We start from the raw sequence: 14255 nt of genomic DNA, 5'->3' as shown, positions 1-14255 counted from the left end.
ACACACAGGCATGCATGCACACACATGACCATCCACCTACGTGGTGCAGGCTGCATGAAGAGTGCCAGTCTTGCATTTTGGCGCCTTATATGTCATATACCAACTTTCCTTCAAACACTGCACAGCTTTTTATGTCAGTATGATTACCAACCAGATGTCCACCAGGATAAATGGACACTACCAAACAAAGCTCACCACCCAGTGGCACAACATGCAGCTGAAGGCAGATTTGAACAAGTTACAAGCATGCAAAATGGAATTACTGCTATAAGCCTTGCAGAAAACTAGCAGAGATAAAATTAGGAATGAAGACATCAGAGGAGAGATGCAAGTGGCTCTGTCAATGCCTGAGAGACTGAGTACTGGATGGCTCAAGTGGTTTAGGCATGTGAAGAGGATGACGGATCATAACTTGCCCAAAACAAAACTCAAGATAGAAATGTGCGGCAGAATGACCAATAGGATGACCCAAAAAAACATAGCTGAATCAGATTAAGGAAGACTAGAGGGGAAAACAGGGAAACAATATCCAGACAAGAAGTACATCAAGATGGAGCAAAATGGATGTAAACAGTTCATAAACATACTACCTCACTTGCTGCAAGGATATGAAGACGATGATGAAGAGAAATGGAATACTGCACACCTTTCTGTAACTGGTTTAGATTTTTGAATTCACAATTGAGAGTAATCTTTCTTCTTCTGTTGAGGTTATTAGTTTCTCAGTACACCGGATTATCAGCCATGAAGTTCATAGTCGAATAAACATATTGGAAAGTGGTGGTATGTATCCCAAGTTTCTTAGAAGCACTGCTGTACATGGTTCTCAGAAAAACTGCATATACTTCAGACAATCTTTTTTTCTTTTTGTAGAACAATCATTTTCTTTGATGTGGATGAATAAAGTAACTCCATTGCACATAACAGATTGGAAGTTGTTGTTGTTGTTGTGGTCTTCAGTCCTGAGACTGGTTTGATGCAGCTCTCCATGCTACTCTATCCTGTGCAAGCTTCTTTATCTCCCAGTACCTGCTGCAGCCTACATCCTTCTGAATCTACTTAGTGTATTCATTTCTTGGTCTCCCTCTACGATTTTTACCCTCAATGTTGCCCTCCAGTACTAAATTGGTGATCCCTTGATGCCTCAGAACATGTCCTACCAACCGATCCCTTCTTCTAGTCAAGTTGTGCCACAAACTCCTCTTCTCCCAAATTCTATTCAATACCTCCTCATTAGTTATGTGATCTACCCATCTAATCTCCAGCATTCTTCTGTAGCACCACATTTGAAAGCTTCTATTCTCTTCTTGTCTAAACTATTTATCGTCCATGTTTCACTTCCATACATGGCTACACTCCATACAAATACTTTCAGAAACGACTTCCTGACACTTAAATCTATACTCAATGTTAACAAATTTCTCTTCTTCAGAAACACTTTCCTTGCCATTGCCAGTCTACATTTTATATCCCCTCTACTTCAACCATCATCAGTTATTTTGCTCCCCAAATAGCAAAACTCCTTTACTACTTTAAGTGTCTCATTTCCTAATCTAATTCCCTCAGCATCACCTGACTTAATTCGACTACATTCCATTATCCTCGTTTTGCTTTTGTTGATGTTCATCTTATACCCTCCTTGCAAGACACTGTCCATTCCGTTCAACTGCTCTTGCAAGTCCTTTGCTGTCTCCGACAGAATTACAATGTCATCGGCAAACCTCAAAGTTTTTATTTCTTCTCGATGGATTTTAATACCTACTCCGAATTTTTCTTTTGTTTCCTTCACTGCTTGCTCAATATACAGATTGAATAACATCGGGGAGAGGCTAAAGCCCTGTCTCATTCCCTTCCCAACCACTGCTTCCCTTTCATGTCCCTCGACTCTTATAACTGCCATCTGCTTTCTGTACAAATTGTAAATAGCATTTCGCTCCCTGTATTTTACCCCTGCCACCTTTAGAATTTGAAAGAGAGTATTCCAGTCAACATTGTCAAAAGCTTTCTCTAAGTCTACAAATGCTAGAAATGTAGGTTTGCCTTTCCTTAATCTTTCTTCTAAGACAAGTTGTAGGGTCATTATTGCCTCATGTGTTCCAACATTTCTACGGAATCCAAACTTATCTTGCCCAAGGTCGGCTTCTACCAGTTTTTCCATTCATCTTTAAGAATTCGTGTTAATATTTTGCAGCTGTGACTTATTAATCTGATAGTTCAGTTATTTTCACATCTGTCAACACCTGCTATCTTTGGGATTGGAATTATTATATTATTCTTGAAGTCTGAGGAAATTTCGTCTGTCTCATACATCTGAGTCGTGCTTCGGTAGCTCAGTTGGTAGAGCACTTGCCCACGAATGGCAAAGGTCCCGAGTTCTAGTCTCCGTCCAGCGCACAGTTTTAATCTGCCAGGAAGCTTCATATCAGCACACACTCTGCTGCAGAGTGAAAATCTCATTCTGGAAGCATCCTCCAGGCTGTGGCTAAGCCATGTCCCTGCAGTATCCATTCTTTCAGGAGTGCTAGTTCTGTAAGGTCTGCAGGAGAGCTTCTGTTAAGTTTGGAATATAGGAGATGAGGTACTGGCAGGAGTAAAGCTGTGAGGACGGGGCGTGAGTCATGCTTGGGTAGCTCAGTTGGTAGAGCACTTGCCCGCGAAAGGCAAAGGTCCCGAGTTCGAGTCTTGGTCTGGCACACAGTTTTAATCTGCCAGGATGATTTTACATTGTTTGTAAGTCAGAGTAGCTATTGCATGAGTAGTTGCAGTAATGTGCATGCGTGTGTTCTTATTGCTGCTACACTTTGTCTGTCCCACAATCTCTTACCATAAAAGGAAGATGTTAAAAGATCACTCTGACTTGGTCTTTAGATAAAAACAGGTGCATTACATGAATAGTGTTGTAATCAGGCATTTTATTCAAACCTACTGGTTGTGTCTGCACAATTAATATTAACATGCCAGTATTTGATGCTGACTGAAGATAAATAAAGTGGTGAGACTGTTCCATGTAATTACTGGTTTTCTGAACTTAATTAATCATTATATTAAGCCCCTTTCTGATAACTAAGATGACTTGTGTGGTATGGTATTACATGCTAGCTCATGGTCAAGTGTAATGGAGCCTGCATCTTTGGAGTTAGTTTCATTTGTTTTCTGCTACTAACAAATAAAGAAGCTTGATGCTAATCAGTAGCTGCATGGCTCTGCATGCATTTTGATATTTGCCCTGCCCCTAAGTGCAATAAGATCTGCTCACATCAATAATAATAACAATAACCAACATTTCTGTCATAGAAATTAATTAAATTTTGAGACAGATGTAGTTCAGATTGTATCTGTTTGTGTGAGACATAGTTTAGTATGTATATTTAGACCAAATAGCGAAAATTACAAATAAATATAAAGGAATTAAAAATTCATTACTGCAGGGTGGCATACATTATTTGTCATGTATCTGTAAGATACTTTCACAGCAGGTAGCCCAACAACACAGATATCAGTGCGGCAACCAAAAGCTTAATATCAGGTGAGCAAAGTTACAAGTTCTGAACGTAATTTGTTGGCATCATTCTATAGATTTGTTGAATGTTTGTTATATACCACAATGCTAATATCAGCAGTGAAGACTGTGAACTTACATATTCTCTATGATGAGAGCAAATCATTTATAAGATCAAAAGTATCAGGATATCCCTATGAAACACAGATTTGGCCATTAGATGTCACGAGAGGTGGATTCGCCAGAATAACAGAAGACAGTAAGTAGAGAAACAGTAACAGCACAATAGGTCACTCAGAAGAGTTCAGTGACTTTGAAAATGGACTAGTCATTGAAGGTCACTTAAATAATAAATCCATTCTAAGGCTGCCCGAGTTGACTGTAGGGATGCAATTTTGAAATAAAAATGTGAAGGAACAATCAGAACCTGGCAGTCCTCGTGTTCTGATGGACAGATACCATCAAGCAGTGTGGAGGGTTGTTATAAAAAATTTCTTGAAAATAATGGAAGGAATCAGTTATGAGTTATAAAGTACTACCAGCAGTCCAGACAGTGCAACGATGAAGCATAGTGAGTTAAAAAGAATGGGATACAATGGTTGAGCTGCCCCTCTTAAGCCACATTTTTCTGTAGTAAACGCTAAACGAGGGTAGAGGAAGTGTAAAGAGTAATGCCACTCGTCAGTGGATGCCTGGAAATAAGTTACCTGAAATGATGAATCATGCTATATCTTGTGACAATCTGATGGAAGGCTTTGCATTTGGCGAATGCCTGGAAAATGTTACTTGCCTACAGAGAAGTAAGGAGGAGGTGGTGTTATGGCATGGGCATGTTTTTTATGGTTGAGGTGTGGACCCCTTACAGTACTGAAGAAAATTCTAAACATGGAAGTTTGTGAGCACATTTCACAGCTTTGAGTACTGGGTACAGCAAAGGGACAGTTCGGAGATGACGATCGTTTGAATCAATCAACATGACACTGCACCCTGTCATAAAGACATATTCATGTAGCAGTGGTTGGTGGACAATACTATTCTTGAAATTGACAGGCCTGTCCAGATGCCTGGCCTGGATCCAGAACACCATCGGAATAAGTGTGAAAGTCGACTTCGCTCCAGACCCCTTCATCCAGCATCTCCAACTTCTCTGACATTGGCTCTTGAGCAAAAAGGGCTGTCATTCCTCCACATTTCATTGGAAGTGTCCCCACGAGAGTTCAAGCTATCATAATGGTAAAAAGGTGGATACATCCCATTTTAATGGCCACTAATAGGTGCCTGCATAGTTTCGATCAGATAGTATGTACGAGAAGCAGCAGTGGAACAAGGAAGGACAGATCCCTGAAGAACTTCAAAGAGTATAGTGCCTCACTTGGACTCTATCCCCTCACCTGCTTTGCTGACTTCATCCAAAGCTACCTTCTCCTTCTTGTCTTATATGTAATGTTTTAGCCAATTTCCCACTGCTCCTCTAACGCCGTAGTGACGTACTTCATTGAGAAGTCTTTTGTGAGACACACAGTCAAAAGCCTTAGAAAGTTACAAAATACAAATAAGAAAGAGAAAGTTGTATATTGTCTCAAAAAAATCAGATGACCCTAACATTTTAAATAGCTATAAAAAATACTCTATATTATCGAACAAAGTCGTTCAAAAATCAAAAAGTATGTATCTGTGCTTAAAAATTAATAACTCCACTAATAAAATCAAAACTATATGGGAAGTGATACAAAATGAGACTGGTGCAAATTACCCCAACAAGACCCAAAATATTGCTCTTAACAATGAAGGTAAGTTAGTTCAAAATCAAGATATTGTAGCTAAAATCTTTAATGAGCACTTTTTAACTGTTGTGGAGAAAACAGCATTCAAAGGCTCTTCAGAGAAGGCAATAAAAACTCTGAAAGAACTTTTCCCTAACTCTATGGACATGATATGTATGGCCCCCATAACTGTGCAAGAAGTAAGAGAAACCATAGTTTCTCTGAAAAGTAAAAATTCATTGGGTGTAGACAATATTTCCAGGAAACTGATAAAAGCCAGCTGTAATCAACTCTCTAAACGTTCTAGCTCATATATTCAATGCCTCTCTAAATCAAGGTATCTTCCCTGACAGAATGAAGTATATTACTGTGAAGCCCCTCTACAAAAAAGGTGATCCCACAGATGTTTCCAACTATCGTCCCATCTCTCTTGTAACAGCATTTTCTAAAGTCTTTGAAAAATTAATATACATCAGGATTGTCAATCACCTTGAAAAATTTGCACCAATTAGTGAACAACAATTTGTTTTCAGATCAGGTATATCTACAACCAAAGCAATTTACGCACTTACAAATAACGTTTTAGAATGTCTTGACAAGAAAAAATTACCCATTGGCATATACTGTGACCTGACTAAGGCTTTCGACTGCATTCATCACACAATACTTTTAGGCAAAGCAGCCCAATAAGGAATCCATGGACAAATGGGTAACTGGCTCAGATCATATCTATAAGACAGACAACAAAAAATAGTATTAGGCATTAACAGTCTACAAGTAGGAGAGGTAGAGTCTGACGGGGGAACAGTACATCATGGAGTTCCACAAGGGTCAGTCCTTGGTGCCATCCTATTTATTATATATATTAATGACCTACCCCTGACCTCGAACAGTGCTAGCAATATCACAATGTTTGCAGATGACACAAGTATAGTGACAGCCAACAAAACCTCCACCGACGTAGAGTTAAATGCCAATCAAGCACTTGCAAATGCTCTGAACTCATTCACAGCAAATTCTCTAGCAATAAACCTCAGTAAAACAAATTACATGCAGTTCCAATCCAGTTACATAAGCCCAGAAGAGATTAACATTGCACACGAGAGCCAACAGTTACAGAGCGTTCACTGCACAAAGTTCCTAGGTGTTCACATAGATAACGAGCTCAACTGGGAATTCCACAAACAGCAAACACTAAAAAAGCTAAGCTCAGCAACATTTGCCATCCAAATAATCTCCAAAATTGGAGACATCAACGTATCAAAGTCTGCATATTTTGGCTACTTTCCTTCAGTGATGTGATATGGAATAATCTTTTGGGGCAACTCACCATATTAAAAAAAAAAATTTGTAAGCCAGAAAAAAGTAGTCCGAATTATATGTAATGTTCCTCCAAGAACCTTATGTTACAATCTTTTTAAACAGTTAGGTATATTAACCAATACCTCACAATATCTCCTCTCACTCATGGCTTTCACACTTCTCAATTCCTCGAATATGAAACAAATGAGGCATACCAACATTATAACACAAGACGGAAAGGTGATATGCACTGTGAATGGAAAAATCTGTCTCTGGTACAAAAAGGGGTAAAGTACACAAGTACAAAAATATTTTAATTCACTCCCAAGTAATATAAAGTGTCTAAAAGAAAATATTCAAAAAAATCTAAAGGAATTCCTACTGGAAAAATGTTTCTACTCTTTAGATGAATTCTTTATCAGAGATAAATAATTTGAGTAGTAATTCAGATTATTTCCTTTGTCATTGATCTGTATTGTTTTTTTATCACTACTGCATTTTTGTACTGTTTTGTTTATTACCTCTATTATATTATTGTATTGTACCAATTTTTAATCATTCATCTACCATGTGTAATATACCAGTACGTATTGTATTGTATGATATCTATATTGTATCTGCTTTGACTCATTCCACATACATTGCGTAATCACGCCATACTAATACTAAATCTATGGAATATGTATCTCGTATAAACAAATAAATAAAAATAAATACTGACTAGTACCGAGTTCCAGAAAGAAAACACAACTTCATTTGTGGGCATACTTTTCAGAAACCAAACTGTTTATTTATCGCTGATGTCAAAGTTTAAGTGGAAAGCTGGAAAATCTGAACTTTTTGGGTAACATATGATGGTGAGATTTAAATATGTTACCACCCAACCTGATTAGGAATGTTACATACAGAGCTTCATTTAATTTGCATCCATCGACATCTATGTCTCACAACTGTAAACAATTTTTATTTTTATAGAAATGCATAGTAAGAGTTTCTGTAAGACATAGAGTTACACAGTTATGAGTTTGTGTGAACCTTAACTAGTGGTTTCATAAATAAATGCCATTCAAAACACACAGGTTGTACTTGCAAACTGAACAGCAGCTTGTTATAAAATTGGCATTAATATTTGCTCTAGGAAGAACCAATAATTACTGGCAGTCAACATACTTTAAGAATCTGTATCTGTTCCAAATACACAATGCCAGTAAATACTAGAGACAGACATAAGGCAGGAAACTGGCAGTTCTCTGAAGTTCATTAACAACTGAAAAACATTTCTTACTAGCCATGCCTCCTGCAAATTATGTGGATATTCGGAGTGAAATGCATGTCTCTTGCATGCTCTGTTCTGAGTCCTTTGCTGTGACATTATGTCTGAGTGAGTGAGAGGAGCAGACATGTTTAGTGACCAGTTCAATGCAACACAAAATAGTGCTCCTGATAAAACAGCATATGTTCACTGTTGAGTGTTATGCAAAGCACAATTTGTGGAAAACATTTGGGGAACTGTGTGGGTAAGAGTTTCAGACAAAGTATTTTGGTAAAACCTCCAGCAAAGACTGCAATGCAAAACTTGCTTGCAAAATAGAACAAAATAAGATATCTTGTGAATAAAAACCATACCTATCAAGAAAGAGCTAAAAAAAAAAAAAAAATGGGGGGGGGGGGGGGGGGGGGGACCTGCATCTGTATCCTTACAAATTTGCTGTTACGCACGAGTTAAAGCATCCAGATGAATGTTCACATGTTTCATTCTTCCAGTGATTCCTGAGAGAAGTGGTGTCAGGATTTTTGGATCCTCAGTTTTCCATTTCTGCAGGTGAGTCCTGGTTCATCCTGTCTGGGTATGTGAACTCGCAGAATACGTTCCATTATTTATTAGAAAACTCCCATCAGAACTTTGAAGAGTTGTTGCATAATCTCAAGAAGTGTTTGATGTGCAAAGTCTGGTGTCCGCATCATAAAACAATTCTTTCATCAAACTGTTAATGCTAACTGGTCTGTCCGGAAACAGTCTGATCCATAATTATGTGGATTAAACCACAGAAGATGAATGGCTGTTTGGGTAGTTTCACCAAGCTGGAGTAACAGTACACACTACTTTGACAAGCTTTCACGGGTGCATGAGAGGTCTCAGGCACTCAAATAATCCTCACACACTGTAAAATCTATAGAAAAACTACTGCTTTGATCCCTCAGGCAGAGCATCTATGTGTGTGTCACAGTCTGATAAATTGAACATAGCACTGCATGATGTCAATGGTGGCCATTTCCAGTATCTTATGTGATGTTTATTAACAAGGGCCAAATCCAGGCCAGTCTTACTGCAAATGTTTTCCAGACCAGTTTTACTTTGGCCATCCTGTATACAACTAATCATACCTTCAATTATGACTAGTACATCTAATCCACAAGCATTTCATATGGTATGCTGTGATACAGTGGGACATAGCATGCCACACAACAAGCCTGTTGATCTGACATGCCACAGTTTTATTGAAATGCATGATCTGATATATATTTTAATACTTTTACCATATTTATTTCTGAGCTTCAATACAGGTCATGAAGCTACTTAAACATTCATTTTTCAATGCAGATTTGAAGTTGGTTTGTAAAATAATAATAAACTATCGTCATAATCTGTACTTGTGGTCCTGATGGCTAATAAAGATTATGTTGAAATAAAAAGTGATCATAATTCTTCCCTGGACACAATATCATTTTGGATGCAAAAATGAGTCAGCTTACAGAGCTGTACATAATCCTTGACTTTCAAAATTCAGTGTGGTTATTATTTTGTTAGAATATTGAACAATACAAACTGTAAGAACATACAAGGTTCCAAAGACAAAATAAAGCTCATGTTCTAAGTTTATTGTTCTAAGTGTATTTCAGAGGAAGCTTACCTAGAAGTAAGCAGCAATGATTTATTCTTCAGAAGTTTGAGTTACTTCTTAAAGTGTGTGCCAGACTGGTAAGAGTAGACTCTGATACACATGTAGTATAGTTTTCAATTCCTGCTAGTCACAACCATCTAACTAACCTTTCAGGTCATGAAAACTTCAGGTTGCAATATCAACAATATGGGTAAAGATACATTGCTATTTACTGTAAAAATGACGCACTGAGTTGCAAACAGGCACAATGAAAAGACTGTTACACATTTAGCTTTTGGCCAAAACCTTCCTCAGAAAAGGAAATACATGCACATTCATTCACACAAGCAAGTGCATCTCACACGCACATGACCACCACACCCGGCACCTCGAACCAGAATGCAACTGTCACATTGATCGGACGCAGCAATCTGGAGGGGATGGGGAAGGGGAAGGGACAGAAGACAGAGGAGGAAGGAGGGGAGGGGGAGGGGAGGGGGCAGAAAACGAAAGGAATAGGGAAGAGGAAAGGCAGGAGGATGTGTTGGCAGAGAGTGGCACACAATGAGTGTAAGGGGTCGTGAAATGGGAGGAAGCATTAAGACAGCGGGGGCAGAAACTGTAGAGGACACTAGTTTACCATAGAGTGAGGCCGGGATACTTTTGGGAGCGGTGAATGTGTTGTAGGAATAACTCCTATCTGTGCAGTTCAGAAAAGATGATGGTGGCGGGGAGGATCCAAACTGCTCAGATTGTGAAGCAGCTATTGAAATCAAGCACATTATTTTCAGCTGCATATCGTCCCACAACGTGGTCTATTTTGCTCTTGGTCACAGTTTGGCAGTGGCTGTTCATCTTGGTGGACAGCTGGTTGGTAGTCATACCACTATAAAAAAGTGTGCAAATGATTGCAGCAGAGCTGGTACATAACATCGTTGCTTTCACAGGTAGCCCAGCTTCTAATCAGGTAGGATCAGCCTGTGAGAAGACTGGAATAAGAAGTGCTTGGAGGATGGAGTGGGCAGGTCCTGCACTTGGGCCTTCCACAGGGATATGATCCCTGTGGCAAGGGGTAGGGATTGGAGGATGTTATGGAGATTGGGTGGATAGTGGAACACCACTTCAGGAGGGGTGGGAAGGATCTTAAGTAGTATGTCCCTCATCTCAGGGCATGATGATATGTAATCAAAAGCTTGACAAAGGATGTGGTTCAGCTGTTCCAGTCCGGGGTGGCACTGGGTGACGAAGGGGGCACTTACTTAGAGCTGGTTCTAAGGGGTGGTGGGAGGATTGGGGGTGTGTGGTGCAATGGCATAAGAGGTCTGTTTGTGGACTAGGTCTAGGAGTAATGCCTGCCTGTGAAGTCCGTGGTGAGGCCCTCAGCATACTAGGCAAGAGAGTTCTTGTTACTGCAGATCCATGCCCAGGTGACCAAGGTATATAGAAGGGATTTTTTGGAGTAGAAGGGATGAAAGCTGTGGTGTTGGAATGCATATACTGATGGTGGTTGGTGGGTTTAATATGCTCTGAAGTGTGAATGGAGCCATCAGAACTGTGGAGGTAAAAGTCAGGAAGGTGGAAGGCTGGGTTGAGGAGGAGCAGATGAAGTGGATGGGAGAGAAGGTGTTGAGGTTGTAAAGAAATGAGGATAGGGTGTCTTAGCCCTGAGTCCAGATCATGAAGATACAATCAATGAACCGAACCAGACTAGTGATTTGGTGTTTTTGAAAGCTAGGAAGGTCTCTTCTAGATGACCCATAAACAGGTTAGCATGCAGTTGCCCACAGCTGTTCATAGATTTTTTGTACACCTTCCCTCTAAAAGAGTAGTAATGTGTTAAGACAGAGTTAATTAGGTGTATGAGGAATAACATAATGGGTTCAGTCTTAAGGATGTTGGGAAAAGTAGTGTTCAACAGATGCAAGACTATGGACATGGGAGACGATGGTGTACAGGAAAGTGCTGTCAGCGATGACCAGTAGGAGACCAGGATGTAAATGGGTGGGGATGATGGAGAGTCAGGGAAGGAAGTGGTTGGTATCTTTGATGTGGGAGGCTAGATTATGGCCAAATGGTTGGAGGTGTTGGCCAGTGTAGGCCAAAATCCTTTCAGTGGAGCACAACAACCAGCTACAATGGGTGTCCAAGATTGTTGAGTTTGTAAATTTTGGGGAGCATATAGAAGGTGGGTGTGCACAGTGAGGAGTGAAATGGATTGAGGGAAGAGTTTCTGGGAAAGGCATAAGGCTTTAAGCAGGGATTGGAGGTTATGTTAGACTTCCAGGATGGGATCACTCTGGCAGAGTTTATAGGTGGACAAGTCAGACAACTGGCAGACACCTTCCACCAGATAGTCACTGCAACTCATCACGACAGAGGAGGGGCCTTTGTCTGCAGGATGGTTGATTAGGCCACAATTGGTAGATGCCTTCTGCCAGGTAGTCACTACAACTCATCATGAGAGTGGAGGAGCTTTCATCTGCAGGGAGGATGATTAGGTTAGGAGCTGTTTCAAGGCTGTCCTTTCCTCTGCTGAAAGATTAGTGTTCTCAGAAAGGGACCTGGGGAAGGATAGTGAGGTCAAGTTGGAGGTAAGGAATTCCTGGACCATGACCAGGGGGTGGTTAGGTGGAAGGAGTAGAGGGTCACAATTGGATGGTGGTAGGAAATGGGAGAGGCACAGTTTTATGCTGGAATTAGGTTGGCTTTGGTTGGAGGTACTGGTAGCAAAGAAGTGTTTCCACTGCACAGATCAGCAGAAGAAAAGTAGGTCTTTGACAAGTCCAAATGGTTAAATTTGGGTGTAAGGCTAAAGGTGGGGCTTTTGGAAAGGACTGAAACTTCTATGGGGCTGAGGATTTTGGTGGAAAGGTTAACAACAGCATTCAAGAATTGTTTAGGATTTGGATTTGGAGAATTGTTAGGAAGTTTTGTGGGATGTGGCAGTTTGAAAAGGTCTGCTAGGCAGGGTCTGGGTGCTATGACAGTTGTACAAGGAAGAACACTATGGGTAGGATAGTGGCTCAAGGGGTTCAAGTGGCTCTGAGCACTATGGGACTTAACATCTATGGTCATCAGTCCCCAAGAACTTTAGAACTACTTAAACCTAACTAACATAAGGACATCACACAACACCCAGTGTATGATAGTGGCTGGATAGTAGTGCCCCATGGATTACATACGGGCAGCATCTTTTGGAGGGAGCAGAGATGGTTCTGGAATCTCTGTGCCATGAAAATGTGTTTTTGCACTACCAGGTTTGTGAGGGACAGGACTAGTGGAATCTGAAAAGGTGAAGATCATTGTGAAAGGAGGGGTCGGATCCAGAGAAACAAATTTTTATGCTTGGGTCACTGGGGAAGGGATTCTGTGCTTTAGGTAGCATTTAAGAAACAGGATGTTGGGCTGGGTTTCAGCCAGGGAAAGGGATACTTTTCTGAACTGGTGCAGAAAGATGGATCAGGTGTCCAACGTAGCATTGGGGAAAAAGGAATGATGCAGAAATGGGCAAATGAAGGTGCTGGGTAGTTGTAAGGGAATTGGATAAGAGAAAAGACATGTAAAAATACATAAATACATGCAAACACACACACATATATGTAAAAATATGCAAAAATACATGAAGCTTCACAAAACTATGCACAAATATGTTAACACTGAGTGGGCATGCTGTTGTAAAAAGTACAACAGTAGCAGTTTTTATACCTGCTGCCATGGATTCTTTTTGTTGACTTTTCATTGACAATCTTAAAGCAGCTTCAGTTTCTTTGGTTAGCTTTCTCAGTTTGTTTTCTGAACTGTAAGCAACGAGGTAACAAATGTTGTGAAAAGTACAATGTACACCTGCTGGTGTGACAGCAAGCTCTGTAGCAACAGTCCATATGCAGAGGTAAGTGTAGTAAAAAGTTAACTATGCTTATTGTTTTTTTATTCTGCATAGGTGCATATTAAACAATAATTTGGTTGTACTGCCATCTGAATTAACTTATTTATTGCATTTCTTTTGATGTTTTGTTTCAGTTCAAATGTGTATCAGAGAATGAAATTTGCAAACCACTCGAAGACAGCCACAATGAAGTCCATCCAGACTTTTCACACCTGAAGGGAAGTGAAGTGGATTGAGTGATGAACACATTGAATATGAGGACCAAGGCAGTGAATAAGAACTTGAAGGTGAGGAAGGTGACGATCTCAAAGAGGTAGCAGATGTGCAGGAGTTCTTTACTGTAAAAGATAAAGTTAAGTGTTGGTACAAAAGCGAGGTTGCTAAAACATCACAAACCAAGAGAAAAAACAATGAGCAAATTCTACCAGGTGCAAAGAGAACTGTGATAGATATGGCCAACAAAGTTAGTGCTTTTCTGAAAACAAATGATCTGAACATCATGACGAAATTGTAAACCTTACAAATATGAATATATATATAAAAAATATATCTAAAAACAAAGATGATGTGACTTACCAAACGAAAGCACTGGCAGGTCGATAGACACACAAACAAACACAAACATACACACAAAATTCAAGTTTTCGCAACCAACGGTTGCTTCATCAGCAAAGAGGGAAGGAGAGGGAAAGACAAAAGGATGTGGGTTTTAAGGGAGAGGATAAGGAGTCATTCCAATCCCGGGAACGGAAAGACTTACCTTAGGGGGAAAAAAGGGCAGGTATACACTCGCACACACACACCCATATCCATCCCCACATACACAGACCATTCTAACAGATCCTTCTAACTGACAACCGATACACAAGCTACCTCATTTCTGAATATTTGCTGCAGAAGAAAATAAGATGCATTGGTACAAT

The 14255-nt window shown here is 40.0% G+C and overlaps 1 protein-coding gene across 2 annotated transcripts in view; it reads right to left on the bottom strand.

The window, feature by feature from the left end:
• The window catches only part of LOC126473368 (ankyrin repeat and BTB/POZ domain-containing protein 2), a 661367-nt gene that overhangs the window by 175299 nt on the left and 471813 nt on the right, over positions 1 to 14255 (bottom strand). The gene's annotated exons all lie outside the window — the stretch shown is intronic.

Source organism: Schistocerca serialis, chromosome 4, assembly GCF_023864345.2.
Source record: "Schistocerca serialis cubense isolate TAMUIC-IGC-003099 chromosome 4, iqSchSeri2.2, whole genome shotgun sequence".
Lineage (NCBI taxonomy): Eukaryota > Metazoa > Arthropoda > Insecta > Orthoptera > Acrididae > Schistocerca > Schistocerca serialis.
The sequence above is the reverse complement of the archived record's forward strand: the minus strand, read 5'-3'. Positions and strand labels throughout refer to the sequence as shown.